This window comes from Dromiciops gliroides, chromosome 1, assembly GCF_019393635.1.
Source record: "Dromiciops gliroides isolate mDroGli1 chromosome 1, mDroGli1.pri, whole genome shotgun sequence".
In the NCBI taxonomy this organism is placed as follows: domain Eukaryota; kingdom Metazoa; phylum Chordata; class Mammalia; order Microbiotheria; family Microbiotheriidae; genus Dromiciops; species Dromiciops gliroides.
The window spans coordinates 137,684,560-137,708,998 of record NC_057861.1 but is presented as its reverse complement, the minus strand read 5'-3'; positions in this window follow the sequence as shown (position 1 = coordinate 137,708,998).

Sequence of the window (24,439 nt, the reverse complement as noted above, 5' to 3'; positions counted from 1 at the left end):
GGACTGAGCATGAAGGTCTGAGCCATGTTAATTTAAGGAGTAACAGAGCCCTTCAGGTAACCACCGTAGGCATCTGTAATGCTATAATGGCAAGCTCTAGGGAGCTGTCTTTTAGCCTAGTCCCTTACCTTATAGTACCTAGGACCAAGCCTCTTCTCCACTGACCATTGACCTGACTTCACATGCTTACCTGATGGCATTCTTACTTTGCCAATAGTGTTAAACCCTTGTGAACCAGACCTGTGACCTTTCAATTATGTAACCTACAGGTGGTTAGCACTGTCTAGCTAGATAATCCAAGCTGAACAATGAGAAACATTATGAAAGCAGATTCAATAAGACTTGGGGAGGGATATGGAGATATGGAAGGAGAGAGGTGTTAAGGATGACAGGAAGGTTTCCAACCTGAGTGGCTGGGATGATGAGTGATAACATTGTTGTCAGAAGAAAGAAAGAAAGCTCAACAGGAAGTGAATTAAAGAATCCTGAGGAGCAAGGCGGGCTCATCTGCAGTCAAATGGCATGAAGTTAGAGTTGATCCATCAGCACACTTTTGTGGCTTCCTCCAACAGAACTCAGAGGCCCAGGAGCAGAGAAAGTCTACTGTAGGACTAACAACAGCTCCCCAAAGCATCCCCTTCTCTCTTCTGATGCTGCCATCACTCTGGTGCAGGCCCTCATCACCTCACCCCTGGACTATCACAATGGCTTGCTGGTGGGTCTGCCAGATGCTAGTCTCTGCCCCCCCCCCCCACCCCAGTCCATTCTCTGATCGGCTGTCAAAGTGATCTTCCTAAACTGCAGGTCTGACCATATTAATCCCCCACTTTCCATTCAAGAAACTCCAGCGGCTCCCTGGAAGCTCCAAGATCAAATATGAAATCCTCTGTTTGGCTTTTAAAGCCCTTTACAACCTGGCCCCATCCTACTTTTTTAGTCTTCCTGAACTTTACTGTCCTCCACGCATTCTGCAGTAACACTGGCCCCCTTGTTGTTCCTTGAGCAAGACATTCCATGCTGCTTGGAAATCTCCCTTCTCACTTCCACTTTCTGGCTTCCCTGTCTTCCTTTAAGACTCAGCCCAAATACCCCCTTTTGCAAAAGATGTGTCCTAGTTCCTCTTCCCTTAGAGATGTCCTGCAATTTAAACCATGTGTATCATATAAATCTTGTTTGTATATTGTTCAGTCATGTTTGATTCTTTGTGATCCCATGGACCGTAGCATTCTAGGCCCTTCTTCTCCTCCACTATCTCTTGTGGCCTCTCCAAGTTCATTTTCATTGTTTCCATGACATTATCTATCCTTTTCATTGTAAGGGGCTAAAATTCTAGCTAAACTATCTAAAATCTAATGAGTAGTTGCCAGTAAATTATAAGCTTTAGCAAGAGTATTTAAGTGTTTAAGTATTTATTAAAGAGCGTTAGGATCTAATGATCAGAGAGAAAGGTAAAAATCTAACTATTTCTAAGAGATCCCATCATCTAACCCACCATGGCGAGGTCAGGAACCAAAAGAGGAAAAAGCCCTCTGCCAGCGTCTACTTCCTACTTCCTGTCCTCCTCCCAGAAATGGGAGGCTTCTCAAGTTGATTGGCTGGTAGCCTTGATAGACAGTACTCATGAGCAAATGTCACTTCCTGACGCCAAGTACCTTGACCACATGGCTTGCCCTCAGACACCTTCTCCTCATGGCAGAGCTTTCCTACAGTAGCTCTCCAGCAGATGGCATCATTCCAATCATTACATCATCCTCTGCCATTCCTTTTTCCTTTTGCCTTCAATCTTTTCCAACATCAGGGTTTTTCCAATGAGTCCTGTCTTCTCCATTATGCAACTAAAGTATTTAAGCTTCCCCTTCCAGTATTTGACCTTCCAATGAGTTGTCTAAATTGGCTTCTTTAAGTATTGACTGATTTGATCTCCTTATTGTCCAAGACACTCTCAAAAGTCTTCTCCAGCACCACAATTCAAAACCCATGATTCTGCAGCCCTCACGTTTCCTTAAAGTCCAACTCTCACAGCCATGCATGGCTACTGGAAAAACCATAGCTTTAACTGTATGGACCTCTGTCGGGAAGGTGAGGTCTCTGCTTTACAGTATGCTGTCCAGATTTGCCTTAGCTTTTCTTCCAAGGAGCAAGTGTCTTTTTTTTTTTAAGTGAGGCAATTGGAGTTAAGTGACTTGCCCAAGGTCACACAGCTAGTAAGTATCAAGTGTCTGAGGTCAGATTTGAACTCAGGTCCTTCTGACTCCAGGGCCGGTGCTTTATCCACTGCGCCACCTAGCTGCCCCGAGCAAGTGTCTTTTAATTTCATGGTTGCAGTTACCATCTTCAGTGATCTTTGAGCCCAAGAATGTATCATATATACTATAGAATATAGATTTATGCATGTTGGCTCACTCATTAAAATGAGAGCTCCTTAAGGGTAACAACTTATTTTTGCCTCTGTATTCACAGTGTTTAACATGGAGTGTGATACATAGTAAGTGCTTGTTGACTGACAAATCCGTGACTGATAGTTGGCAGGGTTGGAAGGCCAAGGGACCAAGGATGTTATCTTTTTTTTTTTTTTTTTAGTGAGGCAATTGGGGTTAAGTGACTTGCCCAGGGTCACACAGCTAGTAAGTGTGTGTTAAGTGTCTGAGGCCGGATTTGAACTCAGGTACTCCTGACTCCAGGGCCAGTGCTCTATCCACTGCGCCACCTAGCTGCCCCAAGGATGTTATCTTGATAGGCTGAAGGGGCCATCCACAAAGTCCAGAAAACATAGGAAATCAGTACAATGACTTCTCAACTCCTCTATTTCTGTTAATGACACTACCATTCTCTTAGTCACCCAGATTCCAAACCTCAGTTATCCAGGATCCTTGTCAGCCAGCAATCATGGGTAGACCATTACCATTAAGTGGAGAAAAGCACACTGCACATAGCACTCTATGAGTGACCATTTCAACTTTAGCTCCCCAGAACCCTCCATTTGTGGCTTGCTTAGTAGATTATAGACCAGGCTGTTCTTTGCTCAGCACTTCACTTCAGGTTCCCATAGCCACGCTGCTATAGATAGATTGGCTGTGGCTCAGACTCAACAGGCATTTCTAATCCGTCCTTTCCCTGTGTCTCCACACTGGGTATCTCTGACTACCATCACAACATAAGCCCTTGACCTGAAGCAGAGCTTTTCAAGCCCAAATGGCTGGTAGGATGAATATAGCTGGGCTAGGCTAAGATAGCTGTGACAATTTCCAGCTCTCCCTCATCCTTCACCAACAAATCAGTTGCTAACTTCTAGTGACTTTTTTATAATCTCCAAAATATCTTTGGCATCTAGCTCTTTTTTTCCTGTTATTTCTATCACATCAATATCTCTTATGTCCAGTCCTTCCTTTGACCATAATTGTAACTATTGGACATTTCAAAGTGGATGTCCTATAGACACTTCCACCTCAGTATGCATAATTCATTCGCTTTCTAGCCAATCTCATTTCTTTTCAGAGCTTCTCCATTTCTATTGCTGGAATCAGTGTCCTTCTAGTCACCTATTTCACAACCTGAGTCTCATCCTTGACTCTCCTCCTTTAGTCCACATATGCAACCAACCAGTTGTTAAAGTTGGCCAATGCTACATCACCAATATGTCTCATCAGTCCTACTCTCTCCAGTCACTTGGCCTTCACTTTAGTTCAAATTGTAACCTCCCGTCTTTGTTTCTATTTGAACTTTCATGGTAACTTTGTGGCACAGTGGATAGAGTGGTGGGTCTGGAGTCAGAAAGGCCTAAATTCAAATGTGGCCTTAGATACCAGCTGTTCAAACCTGGGTAAGTCACTTAACCTCTGTTTGCCTCAGTCTCCTCAACTATAAAATGGGGACAATACTAGTATCTACCTCTCAGGATTCTTGTGAAGATCAAATGAAACATTTTTTAAAAATGCTCAGCATGGGAGCAGCTAGCTGGTACAGTGGATAGAGTACCGGCTCTGGATTTAGGAGGACCTGAGTTCAAATCCGGCCTGAGACCCTTGACACTTACTAGCTGTGTGACCCTGGGCAAGTCATTTAACCCCAATTGCCTGACCAAAAATTTAAAAAAATGCTCAGCACAATAACTGGCACATAGTAGGTGCTATATAAATTCTTATTTCCCTCCCTCTTCCCTTGTGCTAAAGTACAGGTCTGACTATGTCACTCTTCTGCTCAAGAAATTCAGTGGCTCCATATCATCTCTGGTAACAAAAATTAATTCTTCTGTTTAGTATCTAAAAATCCTTCACAACCTGACCACAAAATACATTTCCTGGTTTATTATATATTACTCCCCTTCTGGCATTCTACAATCTAGTCAAATTTCTTTCTTTCTATTGCTGGCATATGACATTCAATTTCCCATTTCTAGCCCTTTGTATAAGCTTTGCCCAGTGCCTGTGATGCACTGGCTCCTCACTGGTACCTCTTAGAATCCCAAAGTTTCTTTCAAAGTTCAGTTCGAATACAACTTCCCACGTGATGCCTTTTCTGTTTCCTCTCAGCTGCTAGTGCAGCTTCCCCAGGGCAGCTAGGTGGGGCAGTGGATAGAGCACTGGACTTAGAGTTGAGGAAGACCTGAGTTCAAATTTAACCTCAGCTACCATCAATCCTGGGCAAGTTACCACCTCTGTTTGCCCCAATTTCTTTTCTTTTCTTTTCTTTTGTTTGGGGGTTTTTGCAGGGCAATGAGGGTTAAGTGACTTGCCCAGGGTCACACAGCTAGTACGTGTCAAGTGTCTGAGGCTGAATTTGGACTCAAGTCCTCCTGAATCCAGGGCCAGTGCTTTATCCACCTTACCACCTAGCTGCCCCCGCCCCAATTTCTTAATCTGTAAAATGGTGATAATAGTAGCATCTATCTTTCAGAGTTGTGAGTATCAAATGAGGTACTATTGATAAAGTGTTTTGCAAACCTTAAAGTACTGTATAAATTAGAACAATTATTATAGAGGAGTCCTACTAACCCATTAGAAAGAGGCCTCAGATAGACCAATGATAAAGACTGCCAAAGAAATAGAGAAGTTCCAACCACTCTAGACTCATACAAAAATGTTACCAGAAGCCATCACATGATAGGACCTGGATTAAACTAGACAAGCCAGGACAAGCTCTAATAAATGTGTTTGAAGTATGTGAACACTAGGGTGAAGGCCTGTACTAGGACTGCAGATGCAAGTCCTGGTAAATGAACCTGAAGCCAACTGGCCCTCTGAATGAGAATGTTACAGAAACATTACAAGCCAGAACAAATTCTGGTGCTTGGGACCTGAAACCACATCCTGGTTCTGGCCAAGCAGGGGGCAGGAGCTAGTCCTTAGAGCTCATTGCTGGGTTCAGAGTACCCAGAGCCACAGCCCAGCTGTGCACTCCTCAGAGAATTGGGAGCCAAAGAACGAAACAGTGACAACTTATTACCTTGGTATCTGAAACAGGAGGCCTTACAGAAAGTCTGAGATCAGAGTCCTCTGCAAAATTTAATAGTGGTTTTCCAAGGCCAAAATAGGTAATAAAACCAATTCCCTAATGAAAGGTTGTGTAAGGAGGAAGAGACCAAAATGGAATGAGTCCAATACTCATAGTGGACCACCAGGAAGCTGAGATAGAAACTAGGGATGGTAGTAAAGGGTAGGGCTTCACTACCAGCCACCTCATCCAGAATGACAGTGGAAATAAACTCTAAACTAAACAAAGAGACAGCATCAAACAGCCTACTTAGCCCATCCAAAAGTGCCAGAGGCACACACCCCCAGTCCAAGAATTGAAGCTGGAAATACGAGTAAATAAAAAGAAAACACTGAACACAGTGAAGAAATATTATGGGCTAAGAGAAACCCAAGAGGTAAACCCAGAAGAAAAGAGTAACTCTACAAAAACTATAAGCAAAGACTCAGAGGGGGAAAAAAAAAGGCTTGGCCATAAGAATTTCAAGAGTAACTAGAAGATATATATAGCAATAATTGAAAAATGAAATTATAATTAAAATAAGAGCTCTGAGGCAGGGGGTGGTGTGGGAAACTGAAAGAAGGATTATTTAGAACAAAAAAATTTTAAATATTACACAACTAGAAAATACTTCAAAAAGTCTAATGGAATTATCAGAATTCAGGAGCTGACAAGAAACATTAGAACAAAGTTAAAACTGAAAAAATGAAACAAAAGGCAAGATATCTACTATTAAAAAACCTGGGGGCAGCTAGGTGGCGCAGTGGATAGAGCACCGGCCCTGGAGTCAGAAGGACCTGAGTTCAAATTCGGCCTCAGACACTTAACACTTGCTAGCTGTGTGACCCTGGGCAAGTCACTTAACCCCAATTGCCTCACTAAAAAAAAAAAAAGAAGAAGAAGAAGAAAAAAACCCTGGAAAACAGGTCAAGAAGAAAAAAAAAATTAAGATGCATTGGAGTTCCTGAAAACCATGACCAAACAAAAAACTTTAATACCATATTTCAAAACATCTTAAAAGACAACTGCCTAAATCTATGAGACCCAGAGAGAAAAAGTAAAAATAGAAAGAATCTACTCATCACCTCCTAAAAGAATCCTCAAATCCAAAACATCCAGGAATGTCATAGGCAGAACAAAGAACTTCTAAGTTAAGGAAAAACTACTGCAAGCAGAAAGAAAGAGAATTGAAGTATCAAGGGATAACAATTGGGATTCACAAGACTGTACCACAAATAATATTAAGAAGGAAAATAATCTTAGAATATGATATTTAAAAAGGAAAAATATGAAGGATAATAATGAAGAATAATTTAACTCTGCAAAACTAAGTATAATCAGGGGCAGCTAGGTGGCACAGTGGATAGAGCACCGGCCCTGGATTCAGGAGGACCTGAGTTCAAATCCAGCCTCAGACACTTAACACTTAACTAGCTATGTGACCCTGAGCAAGTCACTTAACCCCAATTGCCTCAAAAATAAAATAAAATAACATAAAAAAAACCCTAAGGATAATCTACAAGAGGAGAAAATGTATCCTTAATAGAATAAATGATTCGCAAGCATTCTTCTTCTTCTTCTTTTTTGGCAGGGCAATGAGGGTTAAGTGACTTGCCCAGGGTCACATAGCTAGTAAGTGTCAGGTCCTCTTGAATCCAGGGCCAGTGCTCTATCCACTGTACCTCCTAGCTGTCCCCATGCAAGTATTCTTGATGAAAACACTAGCATAGGAGTCAAGAGAAATCTAGAAAGATAAATATATTTGAGTAACTGAAAGGAGCCAAATGTTGGTGAAGAACTTATATTCATTTAGGAGAAGAAGAAGAAAAAAAGTGCTACTTCAGAATGCTTCTGCTTCCAAGGGTCACAGAGGGTGGTAAGTAGACAAACACAAAGACTAGGTATGTTTTGTTGGTTTTAAGAGAGGGAAGAAAAAGGAGTGGAAAGAAATACACTAAAGAAGAAATGAAGGGTAAGAAACTTACTATTTCACATAATTGCAGAGTACAAGAAAAAGAGTATACAAACATAGAAGGGACACTAGACTGGGATATCCTATAAGCAGGAAATGATAGAAAAAAAATTTTTTTAATAGAGAATATAGAAAATATCCGGGAGTCAAGCTATGAAGATATAAGAATTATATAAATACAATGACAAAACACTTCACAGAAATAAAGACAGACAAGTATTTGAAAAAAGTTAATTTTCATTGTTGAACTCAGCTAATATAAAAAAAGAACAATAATACCTAAATTAATTTATAGATTCGGTCCTTTACTAATCAAAGTGTTAAAGGATTATTTTATGGAACTAAGAAAAATAATACAATTTATCTGTAGGACCAAAATCGAGTCTCAAGGGAAATAATGAAAAAAAAAAAGTGGGAAAGGGTCCTAGCAGTGCCAGATTCAAAACCATACCACAAAGCAGTGTGATGATTAAAATCTAATGTGTGTGTCCTTGCCTGTCCCCCCCACCCAGGGTGTGTGTGGGGGAACTAGCTAGGAATTACTTATAAATTAGGAGCTTCAGCAACAGTTTAGGCTTTTAAGCATTTATTAAAATATATTAGAAGTAAAGAGAGAGAGAGAGAGAGAGCACATGTCTCTGAAAGAATAGAAAAAACCCTATATCTGATCTATGCCTGAAGAGAGAGAGAAACAGCCCCTTCACCTAGTCACCTATGCTTCCAAAAGGAAAGAGTCCCACTCACTTCCCCCGGAAGCCCCCTGTGGAACAGGAAGAATGGCAGTTCATACACACACACACACACACACACACACACACACACACACATATACACACACACACACAGCTTTAAGTTAATTGCTGGTCGCATTCAAGTCCATTGATTAACATGACTTAAAGGCAGTCTATGAATAGAGGCAACTTCTGGGATGCCAATCTGACCTTTGAAATCTCAGAAAGGTCACCTCATGCTTTCTCCTTTCTCATACTTCCCCCTGTGCTTCATAAAGAAACATTGTTTCCTTACATGAAGCAATAATATTATGACTAACAAAGTAAAGGGAATGAAAAGAGAGAAAAAAAATTGAGTGACACATTGACAAAAGCTAAAGGGGGCACTCCCCTTCAGCAAGTGGACATTATAAATAGTGTATGCAATGGGGAAAAAGAAAAACAGGAAAATGTCCATTTAAGTCTTTGAAAGTCTTATCTCAGATTGTTCTTGGGATGTCCTCTGGGGGTAGTTGTGGAGTGAAAGTCTCTCAGGTGTAGATGCTGATAATCAACTAACAAATCTCAGCTGTAGAGTTTGGGGGTATGATTGTAGTCTCTCAGGTGTTTCAGATATTGGTAATCAGCTATAAAGTTTCCTACAAAATTGATCTTAACACAACTTTAAATAGCTTTGCCAATGGCCAAATTAAACAATGAGACTTCTCAAAAATATGTAATGCTATAACCTATTTGGCACTATTTTTTTTGTTGTTTTGTTTTGTTTTTTTGAGGGCAATGAGGGTTAAGTGACTTGCCCAGGGTCATGCAGCTAGTTAAGTGGCAAGTGTCTGAGGCTGGATTTGAACTCAGGTCCTCCTGAATCCAAGGCCAGTGCTTTATCCACTAGCTGCCCCAGCACTATTAAAAAAAAAAAAGTTCACGAGTGGAATAAATTTGGTATGTAAAATGCAGAGGTAATTTAATATAGTGACATCATGTTAGATAATCCCAAGGTCTCTAACTACTAGAGTAAGGCTTAATTAACTATTCAACAAAACCTGCTAGGAAAACCAGAAGTAGTACAGAAATTAGATTTAGACCAACATCTCACACAATATACCATGATAAACTCCAAATGGATATGTGAGCTTGATATGAAAGCTCATCTTGTAAGAAAATTAAATGAGCAAGGAAGAAGATATTTTATACAACTTTGACTAAGGAAGGAGTTCTTTGTCAAACAAGAAATGGAGTGTATGAAAGATAAAATAAACATAAATTTACATAATTTTGATTATTTAAAATTAAATTTTTCACAAGTAAAATTAATGCAATTATAATTATGTTAGAATCATAATTATAACCATGAACAGTGGGGGAGGGGAGTTAGAGGGATATCTTTATAGCGAATTTCTCTGATAAAGGTCTGTTGTCCAAGATACAAATATCCATGAACATGAGCCATTCCTCCAATACACTGAGGGATATGAACAAGCAGTTCTCAAAATGAAAGGAAGGCAAGCTATCAACAAATATATGAAAAATAATTCCAAATCACTAATAATTAGAGGAATGAAAATTAAAATAACTCCAAGGTTCTACTAGATACACATTAGAGTAGAAATGATGACAAAAAAGGAAAAGTGATCATTGTTGCGTTGTTGGAAGGGCTGAGGGGAGCAAGAAAGTTAGTAGTGTCCTAGTTGGCACTGGGAACTGTTCCAACCATTCTGGAAAAGAAATCTGGAACCATACCCAAAAGGTCACTAAACTGTGTATACCCTTTGACCCAGTGATAGTATACTCCACAGAGATAAAAACAAACAAGCAAAAATAGGTAAAGGATCTTAATGTACAAAAGTATTTATAGCAAGATTAGAAAGGTATTGAAAACAAAGTAGATGGCTCACTAGATCAAGGACTACATCTGTGTAAAGTTTAAGAACCCAGATCATAACCAATTCCCATTCCTGAAGACTGGTGATGAAGCATGCTTCCCACCTCATGGCAAAGGTAATGGCCTAGAAACAAAGAATGAGAAATTATATGTATATATTGTTTGTTTTGTTTTGTGCTGAGCAATGTGGGTTAAGTGACTTGCCCAGGGTCACACAGCTAGTAAGTGTCAAGTGTCTGAGGCTGGATTTGAACTCAGGTCCTCCTGAATCTAGGGCCGGTGCTTTATCCACTGTACCACCTAGCTGCCCAGGAAATATATTTTTCAGACATAGCTAATATGTGAATTTTTTTGGTTTGCCTATACTTATTTATTGCAAAGGAGGGCTTTTATTTTATTGGGGAAAGTGGAATAGGTTTTAATAGTGATATCTCCTTCCCTCAAAAGAAAGATTATTATTGATATATTAAAAATAGAGTGGATCCATATTAAATATGGATATCAAATTAAAGTAGAAAGAAATCCAAGAGACAAGCCAAACAAGCAGGGTAGCATTGGAACCACCTTGTTAAACTTAATATGTACTTAAGAAAAAAACCCAAAACTACCTGTATGTAATAGTTTCATGGTATCATATACAATCTTTTTTTCTTATTATTTTCTTTGTATAAAGAAATGTTTGCGTTTGATGTGTGTCAGGTTCAAAGTAATTAAAAAGAAGAAGAAAGAAATTCAGTGGCTATATTGTTGATGTAATAACATTTCAACTCCTGACTGGTATTTAAGACCAACAACCCAGCAATCAATAGAACCTATCCTATAATATTCCTACATGAATCCATGAAGCTGTAGCATGCACAATGGCCACACCCTAGGAAAACCATCTTGGCAGATGGAATAATACAGGTTAAGGATAACCAACAGGTGTCAAACCCATCAGTGCATTAGGGGGATGTCTACCTGAAGTATGTGAAGACTTCCCCAGCAGTATGGGCAGATGAGAACAATTTGTTCCAACAGCCATGAAGGTGGCTGAAACAGGCACTGCCTAGCACTCAGAGCTTGGTCAGACACCCAAAACACCAAGGTTACCCACTGCAAACTGGGCCATCACCAGCCTTCTTGACGTTTTGTCTTGCCACTAGACTTCCATGACTCTGAAAGGCAGAGTGAGACATGATTTTGTGTCACTCTGCTATACTTAAATCTAATTCAGGCAAAGATCAAGGTAACTTCTGTGATGTCACTGGTCCTCTTTGAAAACAAAGTATGTACAGCTTTCCAGATCAACTGGACTATTCTCTCCCTGGTCTTATGCTAACCTCTCCTATTTCCAAGCCTTTGTTCACCCTTATCCCCTATATTGATCCATTGAAGTACCTTCCTTCCTTCAAGGACCAATTAATAGTTCATCTCCTCCATGAAGCCTCCTCTTCTTATCCCCTCCCCTTGAAAGTGATAGGCTCAGGGGCAGCTAGGTGGCACAGTGGATAGAGCACTAGCCCTGGAGTCAGGAGTACCTGAGTTCAAATCCGGCCTCAGACACTTAACACTTACTAGCTGTGTGACCCTGGGCAAATCACTTAACCCCAATTGCCTCACTAAAAAAAAAAAAAGTGATAGGCTCTTTCCTTAAAAATTTCAGAGTGCTCTGACCCTATCATATTATACTCTGAACACATTTATCTTGAGTCCAAGAATTGTCCCCTTAAAGGGTAAGTTCTTAAGAACAAGGACTATCTTTTTTTCTATTTTTATCTGAAGCACTCAGCTCAGGGCTGAATACTTTTCAGAGTAAAAACACGTAGACTCAGGGTTGGAGAAGTATCAAAGGTCTTTATTTACATTCTCAAGAGAATGGGCCCATTCCCTAATGGAATGGCAGAGAAACATGGGCCCCTGAGCCCTTTTATCCTTTAAGAGGACTGGCCCCTCCCTTCTTCCCTAGTTACAATCTTTGGGCCAAGACACTGGCCACAAAAACTAGCCAATCAGAATGCAGTGTAACCAATGGGGGGAGGTGACACAGAGACAGCCCTCTAAACTCCTCTCCTATGTGACCAATCATGGGTCTCCTTCATCATGTGATTCGGTTCACTGGGGTGGGGGAGGGGAGGAAGCCCCTTTTTATTTAGACTGGGAAGGGCCTGACTCGTTTGCATTTTAAACTTTTGAGGTGGGGCCCACATTTCCCACACTTAAATGTTTCATAGTGCTCTGACCCTATCATGTTTTACTCTGAACACATTTATTTTGAGTCCAAGAATTGTCCCCTTGATATAGGAGGCAAAAAGGGGTTAATAGAAAAACCTAAGATCCAAGGTTTAATTCAGATATTAGCTCCAAAAGGGAGTTAGATACCAGTTAATGGATAACTTACAAGTCAAAATGCTAGGTTCTCATACCCACAGTGATTAGCATCCATAACGGACCAAAATGGGTCAAGTCAAAATGACAATAAAGGAAAAGACAAGGCTATAGAAATTCTAAAGAAAAATGATTATATTTTGAAACTAACCATGGGAATCAGAAAGAGATATGCGCAGAAAAGGACAAATTTGTCCCCAGATTCACCTTATGACATGTAAACCCCCAAAACACACCTCCATTGAAAAAGGTACCACCTCGGGGGTTGGCTTAGGACCCCAGGAACTCCAAATTAGGATAAGCCCTCCCCTGAAATGCCCCTAGGAGGAGAATATTATTTGTTTTTGTTGTTGTTGTTGTTTTGCGGGGCAATGGGGGTTAAGTGACTTGCCCAGGGTCACACAGCTAGTAAGTGTCAAGTGTCTGAGTCCGGATTTGAACTCAGGTACTCCTGAATCCGGGGCCAGTGCTTTATCCACTGTGCTATCTAGCCACCCCTGAGGAGAATATTATAATGAGATGGACAGGCCCTCCCCTGTACCTCCCCAAGGTGGAGATTATTATAATGAGACTGATAATCAATTTATCCATACTAGAAATATAACTGTCTTTCCTTTCCTTATTTGAGAGATACCTTTCCACTATTCTGGTTCTCTCCCTGTGGTCACCCACAGTATTGCAATAAAACTTGGGAAACTGAGTCACTGAGTCTTGTAATTCTTTTGGGATGACTCATGATCAATTTGACCCCAAATTCCATCCCACATCACTCTTTTTTTTTTTTTTTTTTTTTTTTTTTTTAGTGAGGCAATTGAGGCTAAGTGACTTGCCCAGGGTCACACAGCTAGTAAGTGTTATATGTCTGAAGCCAGATTTGAACTCAGGTACTCCTGACTCAAGGGCCGGTGCTCTATCCACTGTGCTATCTAGCTGCCCCCCCACATCACTCTTAAAGGGTAAGTTCTTAAGAACAAGGACTATCTTTTTTTTTCTTTTCTTATCTAAAACACTCAGCTCAGTGCTGAATACTTTTAAGAGTAAAAACACTTAATAAATACTTTTTCATTCATTCATATTTGTATGCCCAGCATTGAGCACCCTTGTACATAGTAGAACTTAACAAATGAAGTTTTAATTTAATTTCTAAGCCAAGTGTCACCACACTAAATTCTGACCTTCATTTTCTTGTCTGGACTCAGGTGACATACTGCTACCAGAGCAATTTTGCTAAACCACTATCTCCCTGCTCTAAAGCCTTCATTGACTTCCCATTGTCCAAAATAATTAAGTATGGCATTCAAAGCCCTCTATAATCTGGCCCCAGCTATCTTTTACAACCTTATCCTATACTATTCCCTTTACCATACCTCCATTTCATCTAAATTAGACCATTCCCTGTTCACACACTTTGATGTCTGGGTTCTTACCATCTCCCCTCCCTACTCCATCTGCCCAAACAATCTTTGTTTATTTGTTTGGGGTTTTTTTGCATCTTTGTAATTTATTTAAAGTTTTGAGTTCCAAATTCTATCCCTCTCTTATTCCCTCCCTCCCCCCTTCCCAAGGTTGTAAGCAATCAATATAGGTTATACATGTGCAATTATGTAAAATATTACCATATTGGTCATTTTACATAAAAAGACTCAACCAACCAGTCTTTGAATGTCAAAATTGCCCATCTCAAATGTCACCTCCTCCAAGAGCCTTACCTAATTTTTTCCCTAGCTGGAAGTGTTCTCTTTTCTAAATTCCTCTAAAACTTTGATCTAGAGCCTATACCTTGCACCTGTATCCCTTAAGCAAACCCCGAGTGGTTTGAACTTATTCAAAAATAATACTAATGAGCCCAGGAAAAGCTGAATTTTCTGTCATTAAAAATGTGTGCATTTATGAAAAGTCATTCAAGTTTGTGTTTCCTTCCCCAGCTGGCTGCCCCACGCCCATGCCCCTGCTCATCCGGTGTTTTCTCTCTTTTTTGTTCAAAGTTGTTAAGGTCCTTATCACTTTCTAGGCTTAGCTCACTAAGGACTACCATTTTGTCTAATTAATTGTACTAGACAGTTCCTGATATTTTCCTAGCACAACATCAAGAACTATTTTTATAGATAGAATTGATGAAAGAGAGAATTTAGCAAAGCATTGGATACAAAGTAGCCCTCAAATAATGCCTGTTGACTGATATGTAGAGGCTATAGATAGCTCTTTTGTTAAAAACCAGAAGAAGCCAATTAACCTAGTCTGAACAATGGGAAACAGGACCATTGAAAACCATGAAAACTAGGAGGTAAACAAACTCCAGCTAAAGTCCAATTAAATAGAGTCCTCCACTATCTTTCAAATTCTTCAAAGTCACATTCAGAAAGCCTTAATGCTACTGAAGTGGTTTCTAAAGGAGTTGCTTTGTTGTGCCTACACAAGAAAATTCACATTTGCATCACTAATAGACTTCTCTCCACTCACTTCCACCCAGAATTTCCTTGGGACCAGATTACCTAACAGGCTTCTTTACCTTAGAATGGGACTTCTTGATGGACTATTTCAGGGTAAGGGGTTCAAAGTATAGGCTATCTATAGTGATGTTGAGGGTGTTTATAAAAAATTTGATGGCTACCACGTTGGATAAAGTTGTGCACTTGATGCTAGGAGACATAGATTCAGATAGTGCCTCACACGCTAATTATGTGGTCATGGATAAATATTAAGTGTGGCAGCTAGGTGGTGCAGTGGATAGAGCACTGGCCCTGGAGTCAGGAGAACCTGAGTTCAAATCCGACCTCAGACACTTAACACTTGCTAGCTGTGTGACCCTGGGCAAGTCACTTAACCACAATTGCCTCACTAAAAAAGAAAAAAGTATTAAGTCTCTCAGAGCCTCTGTTTTTGCAGGTACAAAATGGGAATAATAATTCTTTTAAAAAAAAATCTTTACAGGCCCAAATTCTCTCCTTTCTTCCACCTTTCCCTTATCCATTGAGAAGGTAAAAAAATATAATCCCTTAATAAATATAAAGTACTTTTGTGCAGTTTTTATGAAATAGGAATGCAAAACATACTTCAGCATTATCCATGTCAGTGAAAAAAGAAAAAAGAAAGTAGGAAAAAATATGTTTCAATCTGCAGTCAGAGTTCCTCAGTTCTCTCTCTAGAGGTGGATAGCATTTTTTTTCATCATGAGTCCTTTGGAATTGTCATGGATCATTGTATTGATCAGAATAGCTAAGTCTTTTATCGTTGATTGTTATTACAATATTGCTATTACTATGTACAATATTCTCCTGGTCCTGTCACTTTATTTTGCATCAGTTCATTTAAGTCTTCCCAGGTTTTTTTGAAAGCAACCCCCTGGACATTTCTTAAAGCACAATGGTGGGAATAATAATACTTAAGCTACCCACCTCCGAGGGCTGTTGTGAAAAAAAGTGCTCTGCCAGCCCAAGTTTCACAAAATACTTTCTCAGATAAGTAGTCTCAGTTTTTGTTAATTTTATCTTTCTGATTTTTGTTAGTTAGCAATCTTTGGGAGTCTTTTTGAACCTTCCCACTCCCACATGGCCTTGCATATATTTTGTATATATTTGTATGGCTATGTCATGGGGAAAATAGGGTAAGGGGTAAGGGAAAGGGGTTATGGGTTTGGGATAGCAGTCCTTAGGAATTCCTCTTTAAAGAATTATACCATCTTGCACACAAAAGCAGTTAGAATAAGATGGTAGTTTATTTCGGGGCTGAGGAAGGGAAGGGGAAGGGAAGGGAAGGGAAGGGAAGGGAAGGGAAGGGAAGGGAAGGGAAGGGAAGGGAAACCATGAAAGAAGTCCTTGGACTTCTTATGGGGAGACAGGCATAACACAGAGTGTGGCTCTGAGATACCAATCTCCTCGAGCAGGAGACTGGCAGGTACTTTTATAGAGTACTGATGGGGGTGACCATCTGACTGTGGAAAGTTCCTTTAGTGAGGGAGAACCATCCCCCACTGGTGGTGGCTGGAGGAATCGGGTGAGGGGTGGCTGCAGATCTCTGAAGCCATCTCCTCAGGACACAAAGGAAGCAGCCACACCCAAATTTATCTCCCCAGGATTGAGGGAGACTAGGATGAAGGGTGGAGGTCCAGAAGCTAGCTCAGTCAGATCTGGTTCCACTTATCTCTTTAGGTGTGTCTGTCCTTTGGTTTAGTTTCTCAAGGAGAAGATTCTTTGATGTGCCCCAGAGAACTTCTGGGGTACTATGGGCCCATAACATCCTCTACTTCTCTATATATAAAGGAAAGGGGACGAAGATTCTTCTGAAACCGCTTCATTCTGAGTGGTGGTCGAAGAAGTCACGGTGCAAGGGACAGGGAGGAGAGAAGTGGAGAAGGCCTGGTCCCGAGTGTGAAGAGCTGTGAGGTCCCGAGGGTAAGCAGAGACAACATAGGCACAATGGGTATCTGCCATGAATCCTTGAGCCTAGATGGAACAGACTTAAACAAAGATTTTAAAAGAAACCAGGGCAAAAAAATGAAAAAGGGTTTATCAGATAAGGAGTAAAAATTGTGACCACTTTTTTTCCCAGTGGAAGCTGGAAAGGCTGAATGCAAGACAGGGTGTGGCCTGCCTTATAAGAGTTAAGTAATCAGATCAAAGCTTAAATTCTGTGAAAGGCCGTGTCTGTCTACATTTTAGGGTCCATTTCCCAATCCCCACGACTTTGTGCCTTGATTGAACACTAGGACCTGAACGAGAGAGTAAGACAGAGGTCGTCCCTGAATCATCCCTAGACTTGCCTCCTACCTCCAGCTTGGCCATGGGCTTGGCCCTGGAGATGTCAGTGACAAGGGGCTGCACTGGGGGACAAAGAGGTAGGAGAGCTGGCCTCACCTTTGTGGGGCATCCCCCACTCCTGTGTCCCAGTTTACTGCAGCTGCCAGAATCTTGGCCACCCAGAGATCTACTGGTAACAGATGTGATGGCTGCTGCTATTAGAGAGGCTTGGTCTATGGAGCGGGCACGAGCCATTTTTTCTGTCTCTTTAGCTACCATAAGGCCCCTGTTATCAAAAATCTTAAAAGCAATATCAAGGAGTTGTGAGGATGGGGTCTGGGGACCCCAGTCTAACTTCTGGAGTTCTCTCCTAATGTCAGGAGCAGATTGGCTGATAAAATGAATATTGAGGACAGTTATTCCTCTATCTCGTTCTGGTTCTAGGTTGGTATATTTCTTCAGAGAGTCCATGAGGTGACTCATGAAAAGAGCTGAGTTTTCCTCAGGCCCCTCTGTGATCTCCTTCACCTTCTCATAATTGACTTGTTTCTTAACCCCCCCCCCTTCTCATTCCCTCAACCAGGCAGGTGACCGTGTGGTTCCTAGGAGCCCTGTCTTCCCTGTTATGATAGTTCCATCTTGGTTCTACAGCTGGAACAGTTGTAAATCCAGGGACCCCAGCCCATTTTCCAACCTGTGAGTATTCATCCCCGACTTGTACCGCCAGGTCCCAAATTTGTTTTTTCTCATTGGGGGTACAACAGCTGGCAAAAATAATTTGCAAATTGGTCCAGGAAAGGTCAAACTGCACTGTCACAGACTTATATGAACTTTGTGGGGTTCTCTGAATAACACCCCAATTTCTCTTTAATTTGAGATAAACTGCTCATGGAAAAATGAACATGTATTAGGGTTGTACCCTTCCCAATGGGAAATGCCCTGAATGGAAGCAGGGGAGCAGTGGGAGATGCTGGTATAGACCTAGGTAAAGCTGGTTGGGGAGGGGAATGAGGAGGTTAATGGCTTGGGTGGAGGCAGGTGGGGGAGGGGTAGCAGTCTTTGGCTGTAGAGTAGGTGGAGGAGGGGAGAGGAGGGGAATGGGTGTAGGCAACTGCAGATTAGGTAAAGCAGATAGGAGCGACTGCTGAATGGAAAAAATAGGAGAATAGAGAACGAATTGGAGCTCCCTCAGATTGTGACAGGGGTATAGCTGGATAGGTTGTGGAGACCACTGTTGGGTAGGGCAAATAGAGGAATACTGACATCTACTCCCAATGTGGCCGGAACTTGGCTGTGGAGGGCTCAGGGGATTGGTTCTGAGATCAGCCGGTAGATAAAGAGGAGTCTCAGTCATGGAGTGGTATGACAGTGGTTGACCCATAGGTACGGAAGCAGGTGGGGAAGAAAGGGTGAAACAAGAAACAGGTAGGGAATGAGGCTGAGGAACAGGATGGGATGGGGTCCCAGAGGAGGTACCCGAAGGGTTAGCTAATTGCTTGGACTTGTGATGATTTTCTACTGGCAAGAGGACATCATCCCTTCCTTTTGGCTTCTGGCTTAAAGCCATAAAGGCCAAAATGTATGGGACCTCTGTCCATCTCCCTTCATGCCTGCAAAACTTGTCCAATTGCAAAATGGTGTTATAGTTAAAGGTTCCGTGTACAGGCCAGTTTTCTTGAGACCCTAGGGGATACTGTGGCCAGACAGTGTTACAATAATGGATCATGCATTTCTTTCTCAAATTTGTAAGTTCTAATTTAGTCCAATCTCTTGGGATGCACGCCAGTGGTGAACCTTTTGGTAACAATCCCTTTCTGCCCCCATGACTGTACCTAGATATCGTCCCGTCTAAGGAGAATGGTCTGAATGTGGTTCAGATGTTAGGTTGAGTTCTCTCAAGGGAGAGAGATGCTGGCTGCCCCTCTCGTGGAAGAGCAGAGCTCTGACAAGGGATAGACACATGAGCACAAAAGTTCTTACCCAGAAACATGGAATCCGAGGGTCCGAGCGTGGTTCAGATGTCTGGCTGACCTTTTGGCGAGGGTGGGAGACCCAGACTCTGCTTCCGCTTTGCTTCTGCTGTCGCGTGCAAAAGCTGACTATCTATCTCTCTGTGACTCAAACAGGAGGTTGAGTCAGGTGGGAGAGAGAGAAAGGAAACCCAGAAGGGTAGTTCCCACCCCCAGGTTTTGTGTGCCAAGAGGAAAGAGGGAATTTCCTGTACTCTTCAACTTTTGGGCGCCAAAATGATATGGGGAGAAAGCACGTGGGTCCTTAGGATTCCTCCGTAAAGAATTATACTCTCATGCAAGTCCTATTTAGGAATAAAAGAACAGGTTTATTGGGGTACAAGAGAAACTGGCCAGGAGGAAGGTTTTGGAGAAACAAAATGCTTTCCTCCCTGACTAGCTTGGTGAGTACTCTTTTATAGGGTTCAGATGGTGTGGGTAAGAATGTCCCTTATTAGGTGATGGGTTGGGGGTACTCTGGTGGTAGACTGAGGTAGGTGATGATCAGTTGTGAGCAATCTGGTGATGGGCATTAACTCCATCCTGGTGGGTCCAAGCAGTCTGCTGGTGGGTGGTTCCAGGTGGTCTTCTCCTGGTGTAGGTCACTCCCAACAGGATTACCTCATCCAGGTGCTCAGGAGGACTGGAATGCAGGGTGGTGGTCCTGGAGCATGCTCAGTTCAATCTGGTGCTGCTTATCTCTTTTGGATGTGTATGTCCTTGATTGAGCTCAAGGAGGGGCCTACTTGAATTCAAGGGAAAACTCCTGAGGTTTCAAGGAAAAAGTTCCTTGACCTCCCCAGACAACTTTTGGGGTAACCAGGGCCCATAATCTTCCCATAACAGATAAATGTTGTTCTCGGCCCTCCCTTCCCCACCTTATGTAAGTTCCTTGAGGGTAAGGACTGTTTCATTCTTATGTTGGTAACTCTGTGCCAGGCACACAAAGAAGAATTCATAAATATTTACTGGCTGATTTGAACTCAATTCAACAGCTTTCCAAAAATGGGGGAGGGTAAGATACAAAGCTTAGGTAAGACTTGGCCTCTTCTTTCAAGGAGTTTATGACCTAGTTAATGTCTGATGTCTAAATGGCAGCTAGGTAGCACAGTGGATAGAATGTCAGGGCTCTTCTTCCTGAGTTCAAATACTGCGTGACCGTAGTCAAGTCGCTGACCTGGGGCTTAGGACATATTGAGGAATTAAGGAACTATTAAAGGTTAAACTGGCCAACTAGATATCAGGAGGGACACACTTAAGAAGTAAGGGGAGATAAAATTCTACAGCAGAAAAGTCAGTTAGATAATTCTAGAGGTCAGGACTATCATTCCAAAAGAAAAATCTCCCAGACTCTCAGGAATCTTTCCCTACTCCACCCCCAAAAGGAACTTTCCATTGTCAGGTGGTCACCCTATCTATCCTTTATAAAAAGCTTTGGCCTTCTGTTCTTGGAGGAGGATGATGTCTCTAAACCATCTCCTTCCCTTGAGGCTAAGTCTTCTACTTGCCCAATAAAGGACCATTTTAGTTTTTTTTGTTTTGTTTTGTTTTTGTTTTGGCAAGGCAATTGGGGTTAAGTGACTTGCCCAGGGTCACACAACTAGTAAGTATCAAGTATCTGAAGCCAGATTTGAACTCAGGTCCTCCTGAATCCAAGGCCGGTGCTCTATCCACTGTGCTTCCTAGCTGCCCCTTAAAGGACCATTTTAATTCTAATTGGACTGTGTGCAAGAATGTAATTCTCTACAGAGGACTATCCAAGGACCCCCACCACCTATTTCCCCCAGACATTATTTAACCCTGTTTGCTTCCATTTCCTCATCTGTAAAATGAACTGGAGAGGGAAATGACAAACCACACCAGTATCTCTGCCAAGAAAATCTCAAATGGGGTCACAGAGTCAGACCAGACTGAAACAGTTGATCAACATTTACATTACAATTATTATTATACAATTTACTGAGAATATTGAATAACAAGAAAATGTCTGATTGGCATTTTGTTCTCTATTTCTCACCGTCCACTCCATACCCAATCCTAAATACTCTCCCACTTCTTTCTCTTCTTCCTCTTTTTAGGTTTTTTCCTTTCTTTTTCTCTAACCCTCCTTCTGTGTTGTTGTTTTTTTTTTTTAACAAGGTACCCAAAGCTCTAAATTTCTGTATAAAAAGAAAAAGAAAACAGAGCAAAACCCCCCCAAACCTTTTAGTGAAGAGAATATCAAGGTCTGCATTACAGATTCTCACTTTATTCCTTAGCTAATGTCAGTTTAAGAAAAGGGCTAATAATGGCTAGGCTAACCTTGTGACTGTGGGCCTCAGTTCCCTCAGAGGTAAAATAAAGGGAGGAGGGGTGTTGAGTTAGATGATCTCTATGGTTATTTTCAACTCTAAACTACTATTACTGTGTTCAAGGAACCTGGCCTTTGATACTGGTCCATTACATCATTAACTTCTTTTGGACTGGCTAATGGCCATTGCGGGGGTGGGGGTTGTTTTATTTTTTCCCTTCTGCACTTGCAGCATTCATTGCCCCCTTAATCACAACCTTCTCATTTGCCAACCCACCAATGAACCCTTCTTAGTCAAACAAGAAAAAACCGTTCAAACAAATCTAATAGGACATTTAATTAGCATTGAATGTACTCCACATCTGTTGTCTTCACTTCTCTGCTCACAGGAAGATGTTTTTCTTTATTGGTTCTTCTCTAAGATTGAAGCTATTCATTACATTACACCAGAGTTTGACCACTTATATTATTATTATTTACATTCTTATAGTCACTGTGTATATGATTCTTTTTTGGTTCTGATTTCTTCACTTATCACATCATATAAGTATTTCCATGTTTAATGGAAAAGCCAAGTAGGTAGCTCAATGGATAGAGTGCTGGGACTGGAGGCAGGAAGACCTGAATTCAAATCTAGCCTGAGACACTAAGCCTGAGCAAGTCATTTAACCTCTGCCTTCTTCAATTTTATCAACTGGTAAAGAGAGTATTATAATAATAACACCTACCTCATAAAGTTGTTGTGAGGATCAAATGAGATAGAATAGTGGCTGGCACATAGTAGGTGCTTAATGCATATTTTTCCCTTCCCTCTCTCCCCATGTTTCTCTGAATTCTCCATCTTTGTTGTTTCTTAGGTACAATAATATCCCATTTCACTCATGTCATAATGAGTTCAGCCATTCTCCCAAGTGGTGGTCACCCATTTTGTTTCCTGGTTTTTGCTAAGAGATATTTCTATGAATATTTTGTTATATTCCATTGGCATCTTCCTGTGGTAGATGTTGGAAAAGTTGTTAAACATTTATGAGCTTCAGGTTCATCTAGTGGAATTCTGGAATTAGGGTACCTGTGTTCAAATCATGCCTCTAACATTTACCACCTGTGTAACCTTGGGCAAGACAATTAATCTCACTAGTCTTCAGCTTTTCCATCTGTAAAATGAAGGGGTCAAAGCTTCTAAAAATCCCTTCTATCCATAAGATCTATGCTCTGTGATGTTATCACCTTGAATCATTCATTTCATGGGCCTCTTTCCACAGAGGTGAAATGATTATGAACAGTAAATACCCCATTATCTTGGCCAAGTATTAAGGAAATGAATGAGCTAGCATTCCTTAAGGCTTGGTCAATGCCTCATAATTATCCTGGGTGGTGATTTTATTTTTACTTCTCTTTTGTGGGCTCACAGATGGAGGAAGATGTGAGCCCACACTCCAACCCCCCAGGATGCAAGTGAAGTCAACAAGCATTCATTAAGTGCTTACTAAGAGCCAGGGACTGTGGAAAGTGCTGGGGATAGAAAGACAAGTTAAAAAAGAAAGACAATCTCTGCCCTTGAGCTCCCATAATAGCGAGGGAAGACAACACACAAAAGGTAAGGGAGAAGACTGGGGGAGCTTTGACCCACCAAAAATCCTATTTAATTGTAATAAATGCTGATGTTGATATAGCCCTTTAAGATTTTTAAATTTAAGATTTAAAAATTTAAATTTAAGATTTTTATGCTTTATCTCATTTGTTTGTTTGTTTTGTTTTTTGTTTCTTGGTGAGGCAGTGGGGGTTAAGTGACTTGCCCAGGGTCACACAGCTAGTATCAAGTGCCTGAGGCTAGATTTGAACTCAGGTCCTCCTGACTCCAGGGCCGGTGCTTTATCTGCTGCCCCACTTTATCTCATTTGAACCTCAACAACCCTGTTTTAACAGACATTATTTTAAAATTTTTTCACTTTACTTTTAAATAACAGCCATTATTTAAAAAAATTTTTCATTTTTATTTAATTTACTTTTAACATGGCCTTTTTAAAATCAGCACATTCTTTTTTTTTGGGGGGGGGGCAGGGCAATGAGGATTAAGTGCCTTGCCCAGGGTCACACAGCTAGTAAGTGTCAAGTGTCAGGTACTCCAGGGCTGGTGCTTTATCCACCGTGCCACCTAGCTGCCCCAACACATTAATTTTAAAACATATTCCTAACCCCCATTGCCCAGCAAAACAAACAAACAAAACAAAACAACAACAACAACAACAAAGCCCCCATATTCCTTCTACCTTCTCTTACCCAGAAACAGTTTTTTAGATTTATTTACAGAAAACATTTTAGATATGTATTTTTAAAATCTTGGTATGTGGAATTTTGGAGGAAAGAGCATTGACTTTGATGTCAGAGAACCTGGGTCCAAATCCAGTCTCTGACCTAATGGGACCTTATGACCTTGGGTGAGTCAATTAACCTCAATGGTCTTCAGTTTCTTGCCTATAAAACAAAGAGGTTGGACCAGATGTCCACTAATTTCTCTTCCAACTCTAAGTCTATGATCCTATGACCTATTAGTGGATCACAGGCTGAGGGGAAAAAAACCCTGCTCAATAATTTTCTGGAACTCAGCAGTGATGTGTCAAAGGCTTGTTTATTTTCATTCTCAAGAGAATGGGCACTATGATCAGTGTGCAGCAGGCAGGTGCAAAGGATAGAGGCTAACAGGCCTTGTTTTAATCCCTGGTCCCTAACTCAAAATGTATCCTCCCCTTGTTCATCATTGGCTGATTACTTAAGGATTACAATCTACTCTCAAAAGCTAGCTAACTGAAACGCAGTTTTCTTTTTTTTGTTTGTTTTGTAACGATTGGAATGATGCCACCTGCTGGAGATTTACTGTAGCAAAGCTCTGCCATGAAGAGAAGGCCTCTGAGGGAAAGCCATGTGGTCAAGGCCCTTAGCGTCAGGAAGTGACGTTTGCTCATGGGTACTGTCTATCAAGGCTACC